This window comes from Corvus hawaiiensis, chromosome 3, assembly GCF_020740725.1.
Source record: "Corvus hawaiiensis isolate bCorHaw1 chromosome 3, bCorHaw1.pri.cur, whole genome shotgun sequence".
NCBI lineage: Eukaryota > Metazoa > Chordata > Aves > Passeriformes > Corvidae > Corvus > Corvus hawaiiensis.
In genome coordinates this window covers 103846621-103867302 of record NC_063215.1, presented here as the reverse complement: position 1 = coordinate 103867302, position 20682 = coordinate 103846621, and the positions used below count along the sequence as shown (strand labels likewise).

General features: G+C 37.9%; 1 protein-coding gene across 3 annotated transcripts in view; it reads right to left on the bottom strand.

Moving 5' to 3' along the window:
* LCLAT1 (lysocardiolipin acyltransferase 1) overlaps positions 1 to 20682 on the bottom strand; it is a 113210-nt gene that overhangs the window by 79764 nt on the left and 12764 nt on the right. For 2 of the 3 annotated variants that reach the window (XM_048298232.1, XM_048298234.1), the window contains exon 3: positions 1130 to 1250. The exons of the other annotated variant lie outside the window; for it this stretch is intronic. The gene's annotated coding sequence lies outside the window, so the exon portion shown is untranslated. The remainder of the gene's footprint in view (positions 1 to 1129; positions 1251 to 20682) is intronic. 3 annotated transcript variants of the gene reach the window in all.

Here is a 20682-nt window from a genome sequence, read left to right as displayed (position 1 = left end):
CACTTGTTTACTGTTTTTTTAGGTTACTAAACAAAATCATCTAGACCAGAGAGCAGGTAGATGGACAACCCTTCCCAGCTTTAGTGATGCAAATAATGAGACATCTGAGCACAGTGCCCACTCGACAAAACATCAGCCAAGCAAACAAAGTTTGAGTGGAAATGACACATCCTAGCAGAACGTTTCAAGTCCAACAAAATCACCAGGCTTTTTCTATTTGAGCATTTTATGGTTTTCTTCCATAACAGCATTTCAAAGGAAATTTTTATCAATTCCTGCACCCAGAGCAAGAAACTAGTTTCTGTGCAGCAGCATATTTAAAAAGAAACTTGCTCGCAGCAAGTTTGCGTAGACTGACTCAGTCGTATTTCCAGATCTACAACTCACCCCGCCTCTTTGATCACATAACTTCTCACTTGTGCCTCAGTTAAAAGAACTGCAGAAATAGAAGAGGTTCTAGGGGAAGCAATGGCAGGAGGAAGCTGAATTATTAATTGCAGAGATATCCACTCTAATCAGAAGTCCACGCAACACAGGCAAGAAGCTCCATCAGTCTCCACAGAAGTCCTTATGAGCTACATTTTATGTCTGATCCTTCTCTCGGGCACTTGAGTATTTTAAGGAACATACAAATATGGCACAGATCACTATCACTGAAAAAATATGTGAAGAAACAGGCAGTTGACCACCAAAACTACTTCCTTTTTTTTCAATTCTTGCATTTAAAAACCTTGAGAGATACATGCATCATAAAACAATATAGCATAGGGCAATAAAGGTAATTATCATAACAAGCCACACCCCTGACAGTATAGCAGATATTAGCTTACACATGCACTAAAGTACAATACTTAATGAGCAATTTCCGTAAATATTACAAATAAAATATGATTATTGCTGCATCTTACGATTTATTATCTCTTTTATTTGCCAAGACTTAATCTGACTATTATAATTCAATAAAAAAATTAATAGAATATTGAATTTGCTCTTCCAAGTAGTTGTGTCTTTCCAAATGCAAAAATCCTGGCTGAGATTCTTTGCAGTACAGCCTTTAGACACTGTAAGCAGATAATTCAGTCAGGGTACAGACATCAAATCAGTCTGATGCTTTTTCACCCTCCTTTACCTGTTCTCTTTCCACTGTTGCTCCAGACAACCATTAGACCAATAACGCTTGAATGAGAGCTTGAGCTAAGGTATTTGAAATCATTTGTAAGAGGGTATCATGCAATAGCTACAGCTGCTTCCTGAAAAAAAAAAAAAAAAAAAAAAGAAACAATGATTTATGGAAAAGTAGCTTGCTTTTATTCCTTACTATAATCAGAAAATCTAGATGAATTGACAAATTTGCTGCAGGAAGAACTGCACAAGAGCTTTTACTCCCAAAAGCTACCTCATTTTTTTTTGTTATGCATATTGCACAGACACAAATAATTTTGAATTACTTCTTCATGGCTTTCCATGCATAGAGTTGTGCTCTGCATTATCCATCAAGCTGCTGGGGCCCCACAAGCCTTTATTAAACAACAACCAATATAAATAGAGTGCTCTGGTTGACAAGTCATCAAGAATAGGTTTGGCAGATGAAAAACAGCTGCTGTATTCCTCCCATCTCATCTTTAAATAAAAGAAACAAACAAAAAACCAACATAACCTTGCAACAAACATGGAGCAGTGTCAGTTTTAGGGGTTTATTAAGCACTTCATATAAAACCTGCAGGTCAGCTTGAGGCCTAGTCTACTTTTCAGAAAAGTTACTTGTGGTCAACAGCTGGCAAATCTGAGTCCTCTGGTTTTCAAAGTCTACAGCAGACCAAAAAGCTGACCAACACTGATGGATAACAAATCCAAGTAAAAATCATGAAAAACAGATAAAATATTCCACTTTGTAACTGGAGATGTTACAAACAAACCAATAAATCAATTTCTTATTCCCCTGCATAAGAGCACCCCAACACTTTAGTTCAGAGCTATTCTTGGTGGGAAGAGGTGACATTTATAATTTCAGAAGTGTCTATTTCACAATAAAATCCTCAGTGGGGGAACAGAAATAAAGGACTTCATGCTGAAGAACAGTTACTCAAATAGAAAACTGGTAGTTTTCAGAGGAGTATCTTTAAATCTCTGCCACTGGCACTGAACTAAAAATCTCTTTTAGAGAAGGAGACATCCATGGAACTTCTAATGGCTTTTTTGCCCTCATCAAGACAGAATTTTCTCATCAGGTTAACAACTCAGAAGAAATACAGGAAAGGCATATAAATAAAACTCATATAGCCTAGGAAAACCAGTGACTATCACCAGGACAGTAACAGCATGATAGCTTATGCTAACTCATATTATTCAGGGAGTGCAATTATGAAAATAAAGAGGGGGGGGGATGTAAAAGCAGACTTTCAGAGGCCTTAAGCAAGGTAGCCAACTTGGAGAAAGTTTCAGTGAGAGCTCTGTATTTGTGACTATCCTTTACAAAAACTTCTCTCAGTTTTAAAACGGAACATATTAACCCAAATAATTCTTCCTTTTCCAGCCATAATGTATGCTGCAAATGAATGTGATTCTGGATGGATATTACTGCAGTGTGATTTGTTTTTCTTACCCAGTGCAGCTTTGTTCTTTTTTAGTATCTTTTATACTGTGACAGTCATCACCTACAGAGCAGCAACAATTGCTAAACTACTTTATTCTCTTCCTCAGGAGCACATAATATGCTATACAAGTTCAGTGGGCCCCATGCTAAAAATCCCAACAGCAAACTTACTGAAGTCAGTGAGTTTCCACCTAAAATCAGTTGCAAGATCAAATTATGGATTTTATCTACTCATAATTGTTAAATGGCTGAAAAGAAAGACTAGACATTTGTCTTCATTTGCCCACCATGTAAGTCATTCTGGCTCAACAGTACTTAGACAAGAGACGCAGAACAGCACCTACAGACAAATTTATGTCACTATTTTTAAAAATAATAATAAAGATAAATTGCTATTATCAAAGGAATGTAACTCTGCCAAGCCTCTGAGTCTGTGCAACTGCCTCAGGCTTTAAAAAATGTATTTCCAAGACAAATATCAAAGAAAAAAACAGTTTGCAAATAATGTTAAAAATGTTCTAGCCATTTAATTGGAAAATTCCATTTGAGAACTTGAAATTTTGCAGGGCTGCCTTTGTGTCAGGAGTACACAGCACTCTGAAGCATACTTACACATCAGCAAGTATCACAAGTTTATAACAACTTTAAAAGTCACATAAATTGTAGTTTTCTAGTGAGCTGTGCTTACAGGCTGGCTGCTTTCCAAGGTAAGCATAGAACAAACAATAGATGGGTTACCTGGCAGGCTCCGAAGCAAAAGAAGAAAAATGCAGCAGTTCTGCAGAAAATTTATAAACGTTTCATTCCCACTAGAAGCAGCAGAAAGAGCTCATATGCATTTGCTCCATTTCTGGATATGAAATCCTGTTTTCAATCCATTATGTAGATCAATATCCAAAGCAAAGTCCAAACCCACATTGTTGCCAAGCTACCGTCCCACTATTAACTAATAATAATATTTCTGCTTCAGGACCCTACAGTCAGAGATGAAGATCTGCTGTGCTTTTCAGTCTTCCAGACAGCAGCCTTCACATCTCGTTTGCACAGCTCACCAGTAGGATCAGTCAACAGCATATCTGGATATTTCTAAGATTACATTCCAAACCACTGCTAAGAAGGGTAGCTTTAACCCCATCTTCAGCTCTGTAATTCCCTCTTTCCATCAGCTACAATGGGAAGCTTTTCTCTCCTGACAGAACTCCGAATGGATGTCCCCAGGGCTTTGGGTGGATTGAAGTCTTCAAAACCATTTCTAGCAGAGCATTTCAGGGTGTAAAGCATCGGTATAGTGCTGTGCATGGGGGCAGGCTGTGCCTGGGAAGACGCACAACTGAGTTGGTCCATCTGTACTTGCGCTAACGAAGCTCTGTGGCTCAGCAGGGATTCTCACGGCAGCAGCCTGATGCAGACATGTTGCCTCTGCTTCCAGGGCTACTGAATCTGATTCTATAAGACATTGTTCTTCAGACTTAAATGCTCTCAAAGCCAGAAAATGTCTCATCAGTATAGTACAATAAAGCAACTCGTTCCTTGTTAAAGCTGAATGGCTTTGGTCCCTCAAACACTACAAAGATGTGAGCGACCGTTTGATTCTTACTTGTAAATTTTTTGGCATTTAGATGCAAAGGATCCAGTGCTATTGACAAATGAGTAACAAAATGTTTTGCATGAACATTTATCAATTTTAGCCTAAAACAAATTACCAGCATAAGAAGCTAAATAAAGTAATTCAATGCTGAAACAACCGGGGAAGTTTATCTGCCAGCGCTTATACAATAATTTACTAAGCTGCCAAAAGACAAACGGGGGAAAAAGCAACATCTAAAACTAAGATTTTTAGCTTTTTAGCCTTTTATTATGTAAAATAGTAGCTCATTTGAAACACAAACTCAGTTTCTAATAAAGTTTGCCAGAACAGAAAGGAGCTTATAAAAATAATTAAAGTGGTTTACTAGGTGCTGCATTTCCCACCACAAAGACCAAGTCAATGTACAATAAGTGAGCTTCAAGTCAGCTGCAAACACATTTGGCAGTTGCAGATTCTTTAGGCAGACATGCTGTGGCAGACACAGAGATGCTAAGCAATCCAAGAACAAAGTATCCACGAAATAATTATAGAACAGCAACTGACCTAGTCAGGGAAATAACCGATTACAGCTACTCAGGGACTACCAGATTTTACACATGTGAGCAATGCTCTGGCTTAACAAGAGCTATTAGGAAAAAGGGGGGAGAAGAAGGAAAGCCTTCAAGAACTACAGATTAAGAGCCTCCCAACAACATCTGGGGCATCATTACAGATCAAGTGACCTCCCTTCCAGTCTCTGACTCAGTACCACTGATGTTGCTACAAAAGTGCCTTAAAAGCTGAAAAGCAATAGGGGAAAGAAACAAAAAGAACAACTTTTAAAAGACCACAGAAGCAAAAAAAAAAAAAAAAAAAAAAAAAAAAAAATTGTTTAGATCATTCAGAAAACTACACTGCTCATACCTAGAGAATGAGAGGCCAAAAGATAAATAATACCCTGACCTACACCAAACCTAACATGTGGAAGATAAAGGAAACAAGTGACAAGTTAGAAATAGTCTAGAGAAGGTAGAAATAGTCTAGAGAAGGTTATTTATTGGTATCCCCTCTCTCCCTTAAAATAAATAACAATAAAACAGGAATCCAAGAGGAAATGCAATGAGTCAATCTTTGCACTAGATAAATCTTATCTGAAAAAGGAAGATACTGTCCAAATCTGACTGTGCAGGTCATGCTACCAGAAATATCTAAATCAATAATCTTCTCACAGCATTTTTTATAGTCATTTTATATAGTTTAACATCAGCCATATCTAGACTTTTCTTTAGGGCCAGAAAGATTTAATGATCCACCAATTCATTATAAGGATATTTTTTCCTTTTTTTTTTTTTTTTTCCATTTTCTCTTCTGCTACAAGAATCTCTTCCAAGAAGACCTAGTATTGTCTCAGTTATTTCCAAGTCGAAATACACCCTGGGGTGTGCCTCCCCTTTTATCAAGGGCCCTGACCTTTCAGGAAGAAGATTATACAAAACCACAGAATTCCTGGAAAGAATTTGCTCTTTCTGATTAGCACAGTAATATCACAGAAAAGGAAGCAAGAACTCACCTTCAAGGTATGAAACATGCTCATTAGTAAGTAACTGGACAACTGACTAAGGATACATGAGAGAAAGCACACACATCTTTCTAGCTGCATTTGTAGATGGATTCTCAAATGTAATCATAGCTCTTGAAATGCTTTAAATGAGTTCACTGCAATGGGCATTGAGGAAGTGATATTTTTATTGAGGAAATTATAAATTATGCCCTTGTCAAAAATAGTTGCTTATGACATTCCATTTCCCTCTCTTCCTCATCAGGTTGAGGCTTCTCTCCCTATGTCACCTGAAAGTAAACACGATGCTGAAACTCTCAGTGCGGTTTCAAATAATCAAAGGACAGTACGCTTTTACTTACTGGGACACTCTGCATTCAAACACTACAGCCTCAAGAAAATTATTCCACCTCAGGTATGACTACAAGGCATGCTCAAGTTAAGAAAAAACATCACAAACACAGGTACAAAGTTAACACAGAAATGCCAGCATTAAAAATAAGAGCATTGACTATGAAATACTCTTACGTTCCAGAGTTAAGTGACATTTTTCATCAGAGCAAGGAAGAGACAACTATATTCTCCCACACTGAGATGTTCAGGTGCCAGCAAGACCATCAAAAGCAGCTTGATAAACAAGTGCAAGAGTAGTGATAGCAAATGATGCAACACAGAGGTCAAAGACCTGAAATTACATGCTATTGCTTGGAGCCTATTAACGCCATTCATTTATGCTAACGTAAGTAAATACAGAGAAACTACTTAGAGAAACTATAGTTACATTATCTTCATCAAATAAGGGACAGGAAAATTGTTCCAACCCTTTACTAAAATGTTATGAATTAATTAACTGGTAGCTGGGTCAACTTGCTGTCTTTCCCAGAGGCATAAACCCAAGACAATACGCAGGGATGCCACTTTCCAAGATCATGGGCAGAATGAATAGTATGGGAATTTCTGTTCTAGTGGAGGCACCAAACGAAGATAACTCACTCCTGTGTCTTAAGTCCTACCGAGCAGGATTTTACACCTAATTCTCCACAACAGCACAGAAATAAGAGCCCCAGTGACAAGCAAGGTCTTGCTCTTCATAATTCTGACTTCTGCCCTCAGACAGATCCACCTTGAACAGTGATTGAGGCAGTGACATCTCTGAAAAAGTTAGCTGTGGTTGTTAAGCTAAAAAATCCAACTTCCACAGGGGAACATATGTGGACACTTCTGAGTGCTTCCACCCCTAACACTGAGTATGATTTCTTGTATATACTTTAATCTGAATTTATACAGAAGCACTGGCTTCCCATAAGGGTAGCTCTTAATATGTAGATAGCCTTAAAAGCTCTCCTTAGAAATGCAGAGAGCATTATATTGTTTTATTTAAAGATTAATAATGCATTTTTCATAGTTTAAACAGAAGATAAGGCTTGCAACTTCTACTGGTATCTACAAATACACTGTGAGAAAAAATCTCTGGCTGTTACAGTATCAGTTATATACTTGGGATTAACACAAATAACTTAGAAGGCCATAATTTCTCAAGGCTAAAACATATACTTTTAAATTTTATGTAAAGTTGCTTAACATTCAAAACTTTCTTCTCACACAAATAATTTTCACCTGCTTCAGCTGTTGCTGCAGATGAACAGCCAGGGAGAGAGGACAGAAAGAATCAAAACAATGCAGCATTGGGAATGAAGGAACACACTATGTCAAAGGGGAAGCCTAGAGCTATTGGAAAGCCCTGTACACTCCAGTTAAGCAAGGCAAAACAACATGCCTTCTAACAAAGACAATTTGAAACCAATTACAACCCAGAAGATTAATGTACTGACTCAGGCGTAGATGAGCCTGAGTTTTCCACCGCCCATATTTCCCAAGAATCCTTGACTAACTCGCAGAAGGAGGGGTAGATCTGCTTGTAAGAGGATTTTCAAAATGCAGTAAGGAGAAAATTTGAAAACAACTTGAGGAAACATGGATTCCTGCTGAGCACAGAGTTTTCAACAGCTAAGATTTATTATATTGAAATTTTTTTCCACATAGATACAAGCTACAACAGCGTGTGTTTCCTTTCCAATTCAGCCACAGCCGAACATTTCATTGAACCATTACAGTAAGAAAAGAACCTTTCACAACAACTTTAAGAAGCTCTCTTCTTTTGGGATCAAACAAATATATTATTAAAGTAATGCCCGTAAGAGGAATCAATCATTGGACTAAGTGATGTCAAGGATTGCTGGGCAATTAAATCCAATTATTAATTCTGACGTATTGATGAGAACTTCAGAACAGAGTATTGAGGAAAACAAATTGAAGACAAATGCTCGTGAAACTATTCTTTGAGTCTTTACTTTCCCTCTGCTCTGGATCTGGATATTAAGAAATGCAAACAACCTTCCTCATCAATATTTAGAAAAGTTTTATGGGCAATACATACAGTAAATTCAGTTTTGAATAATGATATTACTAGCATACTTACTAAGCAATCAAAGTTTTCTTTTGCTTGTTTGGGGAGTTTTGCTATAGAGATTTGGGAACAGACCAAAAAAGTGACACCTTTGAGAATTTCTGCTGTGGAAGGTAAGCTAGCAATAGTCATCAAACCCAGCATCTTTAGATCTTCCCCCACCTTCACTAGTTTAATGGTATGACAACTTAACACCCTTTTCAAAGAGAAATACATAACCAATGTAATACAAAGCCAGTGAAATAACATAGCCATATAAACGCTGTTTGGAAGCAGCTGACAGGTCAAACAGCACATGGGTAGTCCTCATTAGTCCCAGTGTGCGCTGCTCTTTGATTTGTTTCCATCAGGCAAAGGATGTCGAGGTAAAGGTACAGCTGGTTCTTTGAAAGGAATATCACTAAGGGATAAAAATAAAAAACTCAAAGTATCAAGAACAAGTTGTTCAAGTATCTAGAACAACCCATTTTCTAACAACATCAGATGAACATTCCCAATTATTTCCTTACAGAAAGGAAAACATTTTTTGTGGAATCTTACAGTACTTACAATCAAATAATCTTTATTATTTACATAAGCCACTTTTAAAACCTCTCCTTGTGAATCACATGTAATTCTATTACTTGGTTTTATTTTATCCTTTTTTCTTTTCTTTCTTTTTTTTTTAATTAAACTTTGCTCCACAGAAAACATCAGCAATTATGCTTAGTGGAATAGGGTAAGAAGTTCACACAAAGCTCTCTCACTGCAAAGGCAGTGATGACAGGTTCTGTTAAATATGCATTTTCTCACCTTAAAGATATTTCACTGGAAGAGCCTGAGCAGGAGAAGAAAAAGTAATGGTCTCTTGGCAAGCACATATAAGCTGCCATTACTGTGATGAAACATTAAACCACAAGCAGCTTCCATAGCCAGACCTGCTTATGTAAAGGAGCACGTTTCTTCAAGTGTTTTAGCTTAAATAAAGTACTTTTAAGAATTCCCTTCTAACTCAGCTTTCACCTCTTTTGTATGGATATTGCAATACATTACTGTGTTTTTGGAGTAAGAGTTTGGTTGTTTCTGCTTTTTAAAAATCTTTGAGAAAAGATTAAATTGAAAGGAAATTAGCTGCCTTCTGCTTCCCACCAGCAAAGTAGTACAGACTTTAAAATCCTGGATCAAAACTACCTTATGCAATTTTGAATTTGCCAAGCCTAGTACCAATCCATCAAAGAAGGATTTCCCTCATTTCATTTTGGGCATTTACATAAGTACCTTAAGTTGGGTCACAGGAATTATTCTCCCTCATTCCCCATCCCAGCCCGCTCCTTCAGTAGGCTCATCCTATAATCTAATTTCACAAAAGAAAACTGCACTTTCTCTCCCTGTGAAGCAGCAAATATACATACAGCTGATTTTCATGGAGGCTTGATCTACAGGGGGTTAATATTTTAGAACTCCAAGGTAAAACTTGCAATCACAGTAGGAAAAGCTAAAGAGACACTTTAACCTCAGGGATGCCTCACATCTTTGTGACATTAGGACCCTCCAAATGCAAATTACTGTGCAGGCAATATTTTTTCAAGTTCTTCCTCTGAGAAAAGGGAGTGAAGGAAAAAGCTACAAGATGCCCTGGAAGAGTTTACTGTTAGGAATGAAAGGTTTTCTACAAGAACATGCTTACCCCTGTAGACCCACACAGCTTGGATTTCTAAACTGAATTTCAGAATGCAATGAAATTTAGCCCTTTCAAGCTGTTTCAGAGATCAGTTCAAGAGCCAGGTCATCAGATTCACTAACACTGAGATACGTCAAGGACAAGAAGTGACAATAAAATGGCCATTTTTTTCTTTACATGTAAGAAATCACTAAATCTGCAGAATTACAACAAACTTCAGTAATGAAAAAAAAACCTGTTTGCAAAATTAATTGCTTCTGCAAAATAGCTCCCTCTTCAGTTTTCTTTCAGTTTGATCCTGCTGATTTGAACATACAAAGGAAGATCCTTCCATCAACATCACAAGTTTGGAAAACCTGTGTTAGATTGAGGTGATATTTTAGTTATCATGGACTTGTCCTCCTCAAAGTTAAAAGCCAGAAGATACAATTAGATCACTTAATCAAATGTTTATGGAATGCTATTCAACAATAGTTGGTCTGCAAACAGGTTTCCCTGTATTTTGATATAGTAATTTTGATCTATAAAGAGAATTGCAAGCTAACAACAAAACTTCAGTCTTCATTTAGATAAACTGGACAAAAGTAATGTTATATCATGAACAGCCAAGGAAAACACATTACAAACACTTCTGAATTTTTTCAGCCAAACTTATTTTGCATATCATCATATGTATTCAAAGAGCATCATAGGCAAGATGCACACTGGGCAAACACTGCTGTGACAGCTTCACAGTTCTATTTTCAAAAGAAATTATAAAAGAAAGTAAGTAACCTACGGACATCAAACACGCATCAGACAAAGACCGTGTACTCACTATGGTGTGAGGGTAAGCCAGTACTCTCCAGTAGTCCCAAGAATCGAGGATGTTACTAATGCCATGAGTATCCCAACCTCTTGCTCCATACACACTCTTTATGTACAGATACATATCATGTTTTGGTAATAGGCTCTGCCAGTCCTTAATAATGGACTACTTAGTACAGTCGTCAAAGACGTAACTTTGACTCCAAAAATTTTCCTTCTGTCATGACAGCTCCATTTAGTGGATAATTTTTCTCATGGCTCAAGAACAGCCACATTTGTCTCCAGTCAAATTATTCATAATCCAAAAGAATAAACAGTGATCAAACTCAGAAATTTAGTTTTCCTACCTTAACAAGGGACTTTCTGAGCATGTATTTTGAAGAAGTTGGCCTTTCAACAACTACTCCTTGCATTTATTTTATGTTCAGAGACAGGAACACAGAAATGAGATTGCAAAGCTTTTGTTCAGGTTCCTACCTGGTGGAACAGTTAGAGAGCATCTATCAATACTTAGATGTATTGATACCCCAAAACAAGCTAAGAATTCACAGTTTACACGTGGAAATGCACAATTGAAAGTGAGCTGCAACACAGCTACTTATTCCTGGAGGAAAACTCACTTCATTTTAGAAAGGGGAACTAAGACAGCACTGCCACAGCTGAGGAAACTACCACTTTCTCTCAGTATTTGCAAGATCTTATCATGTGGTAGTTCTAAGTTAATGCATGGGATATTTCTCTAGCTATATCAGGGTAGGAAGGTGTGGGGGGGGTAGTTTTATATTTATTAACTTATTTTAATTTTATTTTGGATTTCAGTTTCCAGTTTGTTCTTGAGACCTTTTTTTGAGTATCCTGAACTTGTTTCAGATGTAGCAATTTGTCCAACTAGAAGAAATTACGCTATTAATGATGTTGAAGGGGTCTAGATAAGAAGTCAGCTTAATTTCTCTACAAGATAAGCTCTTTTTTCATAAAGGATAAGGATGCTAAACCATGAAATTTTCAACATTTAAGAGGACTGTACTGCTTAAGAGCAGAGCAGGTAGGTATATTTCTAATTAAAGAGTAAGTGACATTCTCATTTCAAGGTTCTCCATTTGACTGCTTAGGTTTCAAAAAAGGGAACAGTTAGTTATAGAAGTGGTATGTGTTTGTGTAAATCAAACATACTACCAGTGTAGAGATCAAAATCAAATTAACCTCTACAGGCAATTTTACTTAAAGTATTTATGCTTTATTTTCCAGAATTTCAATAATTTTGCTTCACTAGCAAGATCACATGATTTTTTAAAATACTCACACTGATCTATCTGAACCCTGGATCGGGGTAGGGAGAGGAGCAGCCTTAATTCACTGTGAGGAGCACTCAGTTTGGTGATCTGATCACACAAGTTTCTATGGAATCAGACATTCTAAGAAACGCTGCCAAGATCCTCAAGAGCTTACAATTCTTCAGATGCACTGAATTGTTTTACTAAACCCTAATGGCACAAGAGGAATACATTTTTGTGGATATTTCTACAAAAGAAGTAAGCCTTATCTTAGCGGCACAACAAGAACCCCTGAGAGTGTTGATTTTTTTCCCTTGCAAGAGAATTAGATTGTAGAGCTTTAAGCATGTGCAGGAGTTTGGTCAGACTAGATGGATTCGCAGTAAATACAAGTATTTATGGGTTCCATTTTTGAGTAGCAATAACCATGTGTTGGTGAAAGACTGATATTCTATCAAGCTTTTGAATCTCCCACACTGGACAAGGAAAAGGAGTTAATTACACAAGTTTTCAATCCAGAAAAGAGCTGCCTGTATTACTTAGAAGATGGTGGGTCACATTTCAGGGAATGAGTTTTAGAAAATTCTATATCCAGCAGGGAATGTACATCACCATGAACTGAAAACTGCAAGCCAGAAGCTATGAAACCATTACAAATTCCCTCACTGACCTTCTTTCAGCACAGGACCTTTGCAAGGATCAATACACACCTGCTAAAATAAAACCTGCTTCCCACCACCTCTTCACTCACACAATACATGTGGTTAATATCTGTTTTCTGTGGAAGAGTATTCCTTGCTTCCTGTGTATTCTGTGCTTCCTGTCCTTGCTGTGCAGAGAAATTAGAGACAAGAGGACAACTGCCCATATAGAGAATGGAGTGCAATGTCCATATGAATATACACCATTGCAAAATCCACACCACACTGGGCCAGAAAAAGCTACCAACTTGTCTTTGAAAAGAAAAAAAAAAAATTAAAAAGCCCAAACTATGGACTTAAAAAGGAATAAAAAGGAAATGAGTCATGGGGAAAATTTCAGGGAAATTTCACATGAAAAGGAAACCCATAAGCAATTTCATAAAGTTTTCCATGTTGTTGTCCACCTCCTCTCCCCCTGTCTTTTCTTTTTTCTTTCCCAGAAGCTTGATGGAAGAGGACAGGCCTCAAAATACTTTTATTTATCCTGCTATTAGAGGTAGAACAAAACAGAGTATAGGCCACAGTGTGCTCTGACACTCTGAAGATTTGTCTGCTGCATCTTTTTATTCATGGAATAAAAAAATGCATTGCATCAAGAACTGGCAACTACAAGCATTCAAAAACTGTGAATCAGATTGCCAAACCCAAACACATTAAATAACCATTCCATCTCCAGTTTTCAGACATGCTGTCAGGAAATGAATGGTTTCTTTCTTCTCCTACGTCAAATGGGCAGGTGGAAAATGCCCAAGCACGTTCTTCTCATGGCTATGTTCTCAATCAGCTGGAAAGCAAATGTGTCAAAGTCCCAGTAAGGTCATTTGGATTTATATCTTAAGTCCCTCCCTGACACTCAGAGGCAGCCTTCTGTCTTTGCTCCTGCACTAGACAAACTAGAAACCTGGGATTGTTCAGATGTAGAAGGGGAAAAAAGATCCCAAGAGATAGATGGGTCATCAACATCCCTATTGTAAATTGGCTTTACTTAAGCAAATTATCTTCTTTCCTCTGTAAATATCTTAAGTCATCACCTAATTAAAGAAAGAAAAGCAAGCTGCTTTGCTGTTCCAGGCCAACATACTTTTCTTATAGAGAGCACAATAGTTTGGAGAGAAGATGGAAACACCTGCTGGAAGCTCTGAAGGACACTGCTCTTCCCAGCTGCTCAGAAGACTGAGGCACATTGCTCTGCTTGATACATTTACCTGTTCACATGCTTACAACCTTTGCAGCTTCTAAACATCAGAGTCAGTCTCGGCTCTAAACACAGCCCAAGAAAAGGCTTTCTCAAAAACAGCTCACCACAAATACAGTCTGCAGGGTAATTTGTTTGAATTAATTCAGAACAAGAAAAATTGAGTCCTCATGCAAAACATTTGTTTCCAGGAGGCTCACAAAGGGATTCTGCTACTGAAATGACATCATGTTTGTCTTGAACAAGTGTGGTTTTCCAGGAGTCTTCCAATGAGACATTGGCTGGACTCAGTGAATCAAATTTTCTAGCTTTAGCACTTTCCAAAATAAATAAAAAAAGAAACTATATTAGCAATCAAAATAGAAGCAAAAGCACAGGAATTGAGAAGCTCTTTTCCTACACAGACATGGTACTCAGATTCCAGACTATGTCTCAGTTTGGATGGCTGTTCCCTTTGGTTTGGAATTATACTTTGACAGTCATTGACCTGGAAATACTTTATAGATACTTAACCCCCTTGGGGAATGGTCAGAATTAGGACTGTCAAAAATAAACATTTTAGGGAGGTCACAAGTCCCACCATGACTCACACACATAGAGATGGTTTCAAGGAATCAATTATTAGTTCTTTGAATGTGTCATGGCACAGTTCACACACAGTCATTTCATTATACGGATCAATCGTGCAGCTCTGACACATCAAAAGGCAGCAATCTCAACAGTTTGAATGTATAAATTTGCACAGCAGAATTTCTTCTAGTAAAGCCACTGATGACAAAATTATTCTTTCCTATCACACTATGAACATGTTTAAGTTCAGTGGTTCGTTGATAAAAAACATCTCGGGGGGGGGGAAAAATCTCTTAAAACTCTCATAAGAATGAATTCATTGTAGCTGCAAGAAATTCAATTAAAATAAAAACAACCTGTAGAAAAAGCAGCACATGTGACTCAAGACAAAAGCTGCAGCCACCCACCAGCATAGCAGGAGCCAAAGAACTCACCTTGTGAACTCCATCAGTGGAGGTTGCCACACACTCCTGGTACAGAAGAAACCCAAACAGGGTTTATTCTGTAGCTGCAGGTAACATCCTGATTATTGCTCTAAGAACCTGATTCCTACCCTGCTTGCTGCCCTTTGGTCTTAGGTTCTGATCCAGCAGCGCTCTTTGCCCCCGCAGTTGTAATAACTCATTCTGCCAGCACAGCCTTGGTTTCTAATCCCACCTCTGGTCCGCTTAACACTAATTCCTGGATCTCACTGCCTACCATACCCCCCTCCCCTTCCCTACTATTTCTAATCATTTCACTGACACTGGAGGAGGAACAAGCAAGCAGGAGAAACCCCCCAGCCTGGGATCACTCTCTGGAGTTTGTATCCCCTGGTTTTCCACTTCTTTGCAACAGTGTTTCACTCCTGTCTGCCCTAAACTAGAGATCTATCCACTCACGCTCCAGTTCAGATTCCTTGCTATCAAGTGAAAAAAAAAGCAACTGGCACCAGCCCAACTGATACCCTAGAAACAAGAATAACACCTGAGCATCATCAAGACCTACCAGGTGCCCTAGAGTTTTCTGCAACCTTAACTGATGAGGAATAAAACATTAACGGTCAGATAAAACGTATACCCTTTACAGTACTTGTTCCCTAGCATTTGTCTTACAGCATCTATTCTGAATTAGAGCAGAGGCTGAAAAAGAGTCTGGTTTATTTTGTGGATTCTTTGGGAAGTTTTGCTATTATGCTGGGACAGTGAAGGAGAGAAACATTTACAAAAAAACTTGGCAAGAAGTGGCAACACCCACTTTTCTTTTGTTATTTTGGCCCCCATTGCCGATATTTTTGGATTCTCATTCTGGAAAAAGGAGAAAGATGAGGACTTGTCTGAAGCAGTGTTTGCTGGGCTGCTTGCCCTCAGAAAACTGGAAAACTGCCGAGGCTGAAGAAAGAAAGTATTCTATAAACTCAGATCTGACTTGTGCTGAACAGAACAACATTTATGGAGAATTAATATTTCCAGTGTCTTGACCTAGGAAACTTTGTTATCTTGAATGATGTTCAAAGAAATGACCAGTGGAAAAAACACAGAAATTGCCAAACAATCAGCAGTAGTGCACCCAGTCATCCTGTCTGACAGTGTCTTGTCAGACACTTGGATAAGAAGGTGCAGGGAGAAAGCCTGCAAGAGACAGAGATGGTGAGTTTATTCTTAGCCTCTGTTAACATTTATCTTATGCCATAAAATACTCAGGCTTACATTCTTCTCAGTATTACTCATTCATTAGCAGACTGATCTTGTCTTCTATATAAAAAGACCTAATCCTTTTGTTCTACAAGCAATCTACAAGCTGAGTACCCAAATTTATAAAGGAAAAGGACTGACAGCAGACAGACAACCTGCCCATTCAAGCAACAAAGGTACAAATCACACCCTCGGGTTCACTCAGCTACCAGTAGCAGGTAATCAGTCAGAAGCCCCATGCTTAAAATCCTGTAACTTTATTTTCAAGTCTAAATGCTGTATCTTGTTCTAAGGAGAAGTTCCCATTTTATGGAATATCTTATTAGAAGGCATTGTTAGTTGCGAATGGTGGCTCAGAGTCTGTAAAACAGCTTAAAGGCTTCAGGGAGCACCGTATTAAAGAGGAAGAAAGTAGTAAAGAGAAGATTAAATCTGACATCTGGGATTTGTTCAGTTATTACAGAGCAAGGGTGCTCTTGAGAAGCTGTCTCTCCATGCTAGGGAGGTCTGGTTGGGCTGGTCAGCTGTCCAAGGTGCCAGCTACTAAGATTTAATCAGCCTTTAACTGTTGGAGGAAGGTCCCATACTCCTCCAGCAACCCCAGGAGGGGAACTGGGCAAAGGAAGGACACAGCCATACTAAAAGGCAGCCCTGGAATGCCCTTTGAAGAACAGCTGGGAGCGACCAGCTGAGACAGCAGAACCAGCACAAGCAGTCATGTAAAAAGACCAAGACTGCAGTGACTCCTTGTAAAACAAGTATTTGAAATCTTATACAGCCTATGTGGCTAAAACCACCAGGGGTAAAGAAAAGGAAAGGTGCCAGCTGGAGATGTCTAGTCTAAGAAAACAAAAATATGAATTCCTGTTGCCTGCCTCATTTAGAGTATAATTTATTCATCACCACCCTGGTCTGAAATGTCTGAGCAACTTCCAGAGCACTGAGAAGTTATTTTTGCCCTCCAAAATATAAGGAGTATAAGAAACACAACCAACAATCACTGTTTAATACAATAATAATGCAATACTATGATTCACTTGCATTAAGTCTGACTAAATATGTCATTATCTTTAAATAGAAATGGCAACTAATAATTTTAAAACCAAAAATAGAAGGATACGTGATGTGAATCCTATGTGATTTACTCCTAACATTAATATATTATGCTGTCTTTCAGATGTTTTCCTAGGTGCTTTCACCTGTGGTAATTTTTTTCTTTTTCACTCAATTTTGCTTTATATTTCTTTTGCATACCAAGATAACATCTAGCCACAGAAATGCATTTCTAGAATTTTGTACAAAAGAGGACTACATCACTCCACTCTACATCACATATGAAATGTAGATGCCACTGTAACTAAAAAAAAAATCAAATGGCAGAGAAGATGACAATGAAATATGTGGGAGCAAATACACAAATAAACCCTTTATAATGAAAGGAATACTAAAAGCCTTCTAAAAATGTCAGCTAGGGGAACTCAATAAAGGTCAAGACACTTTGAAAAGGAGAAGTTAATCAAAGACTTTCTGTATTTACAGTCTTTTGTTCCATAACTTAGTACAATGTACTCTAGGTTACTTTAAAGCTGTGACCTTTCTTGCCAGCATTCACTGTTCACTAACATAAAAGTCTCAAGTTTTGCCTGAAGAAGCCAAACCTGTTGATGTGTAAATTGTTAGTCTCCAAAACCACTACTTAGATGAGAGAGCTTCACCAACATGATTACTTTTGACTGTTCTTGCATAAACCAAAATAAACAACAGGTGGGGAATGACCCCAGAACTCACTTCATATATTTTAAACAGCCTTTAATGTTACCATTCCCACCACTAGCAAAAGAAAATAGGTGGGGCAAATATTTTTGTGCCAATAAAAATGTTTCATTTAACAACAAAGCATGTGTTAAGAAGGCCAATTAAAATGTACAGGCACGTTTTGAAGTCACTGAATTTAGAGTTGTGAAAATAAACCAGCATTTCAAAATGGGAGCATTACAAAAATGATTAAAAAAGCAGATTTCTATCACTTTAAGGAAAATCACTTTTTAAAATCATTTTCTTTAAACTGTCACTATAAAAATGAAAGCAAAAATCAAGAATGAGAGAGATTGTGAATAGTATCAAAATCACTCTTGAAACTTATTTTTTTGTGGCTTAATAACCACATTTTCCTGTGTTTTAAAGTGCTTCTTTCCCTTCCTAAAGGGCAAGACCACTAACACAAGAGGAGAAACAGCCTATAGCAAGACTACACAGCAAGTGCTTCTGTCCCCCCGCCCTCAGGAAAGAGTATTATTTTCCTAGGGTGGCTTAGTTACAATGTACATTTAAGTTGCTCTAACAGCAGCTACAACTACAGCTTCGGTTTTCAATTCACAGGATTCCCAAGACTTAAAAGTGGAAAGGAAATTTGTTTCCCAAATAACACCCCTTATTCTGCAGCTTACTTAAAGCTAAGTAGTTATCTCCTCTGAGAATTTTAAAGGAGTTAATAAGGCATCTTTTCAAGAGCATCATCCATGAGTCATCTCAAACCAGTACCGACACAATACCATTACAGACAACAGATCCACACACAACGGCTGAGGTTGGAAGGGACCTGTGGAGGTTTTCTGGTCCAATCATCCTGCTCAGGCACGACATGAGCTGCAGCCAGTGAGCTTGTGAGTATCTGAGGGAGACTCCATAACCGCCTTGGGCAACCTGTGCTGACCCTGCCAGCAAAAAAAGGTGTTCTCTGATGTGTCTCAGATTGTGTCCATTGCCCCTGGTCCTGCCACTGGGCACCATTGAGAAGAGCCTGCTCCATCCTCTCTGCACCCTCCTCTCAGGTACTTCTACACAATGATAACATGTCCCTCCCCAAACCTTTTCTCCTCCAGGCTGAACAGTCACAGCTCCCACCCTCTCCTCACATGTCAGAGATGCTCCAGCCCCCTCACCATCTTTGTGGCGCTTCACTGAACTCTCTCCAGTATATCCAGTAAGTGTTTGTGCAGGGTCTCAGTCCTAAAAATTTCTGGAAGAATCTAGACTATCCTGATTGGCTGGGAAGTTAAGCCTGAAGGGTTCAAAGTTTCACCTAAGCTGCCACACAAGGTTTTACAAGAAGGCAAAGAGAGCTCACTGCCCTCCAAATTCACCATGAGGGGGTTTCCTCTTTAGCCACTAGAATAAAAGCTTTGGTCCTGGTCTAACTCAGCGCAGAACAATTAAGGCCAACTTTCAGGAAACTGAATTATGTCTGAAACTATCTCCCTGCTAGCTGCAAAATTAAAGAGACTATAAAGCCACTTTAAAATTCATCAGTCCTCAGCTTCATTTCAAACAGTTTAAGCTTCATGAAGCAAATAATAAAGATGATAATGTTGTAGTGAAATATTGCAGGGCTGAGAATTAAACTTGCACGAGATTAAAAGACAAAACATGAAGATCAAGCTAATAAAGGTGACATTTTCATACCAATCATTGTCCAAAATAAATGAGAGAAGGGAAACAGGTAAAACTGTTTCCAATTTTAAAGCTTTTTATAACATGTATAAGGTATCAGTAGCTCTGTGTCATAGTATAACCTATCAAAATAGTTCAAATTACTTTACGAAACAGTAAATATATATAAACAAAAAAGTTCACTGATTTTCCAACTTTTCTCCCTCCACATTTTGGTAAGAGGACCCAATACCAAATACCTAGGCATACTAGAAGACATGAGCAATAACTGAAAGTTCCTTTACACTTATTTATATTAAGCCATTATTCTTTCATAGTGCTTCCAGAGCAATTTACAGTAATCTGCAGTATGAAAAAGGGATATAACAGACAAAGAGAATGACAAGTTGTGTGATTAACATTTCTTAGGATGTCAGAATTTTTAATAACTAACACTGTAGCAAAGAAGAAAGAGATTAATGGCAACAGAGCAAGCAAGAAATGGGATTTTAGGTATATTATGGAAAATAAAAAATTGAAAGTGATCTAAAACCTCTAACAGCATATTTGTAAGTAACAGATTTCAAGCTTCAAATCAGGTTTGACTGCATTAGTCACTAAGGAAAAATGTGATAATTTCCTGATACTTCACTGAAATTCTTTGACCAAGCTACAACAAAAATAAATAATAATCCCTTTTAGAAGGAATATTAGAAAAGGATTCTCCTCCAGTTGTTCAGGAACGCTAGGGATTTAAAGGATTTCAAAATGTCTGGCTGCAGTTCAACACAACATGGCTAATGCGACTCAATATGAAGTCTCCCGTAACACTTTATCTAGTCAAATAATTTCTCTTTATAACTTTCTATCTCTAGCTTCTATACTGCCAGATAGAAATATCAAGCATGTAAATGGGAAACTACAGTAAGATATATCATAACTGACTCTTTTAAGATTAAAGTAGGTTTTCCTATACATTAAGAACCACCTCAAGCCAGCTGCAAGATACCCTATAAAATAACATCTCCAACATGCTATTTCTGTAAAGCTGTTACACATCTTGATAGTATAATTTAGTCACTTTCTATTATGCAGACCAGGTAACAGAAATACACTTTGAAATGGTAACACTTTTTCCCACCAAAGTTTATTTGGTGCATAGAGGAATACTTTTTTTTTTTTACTATT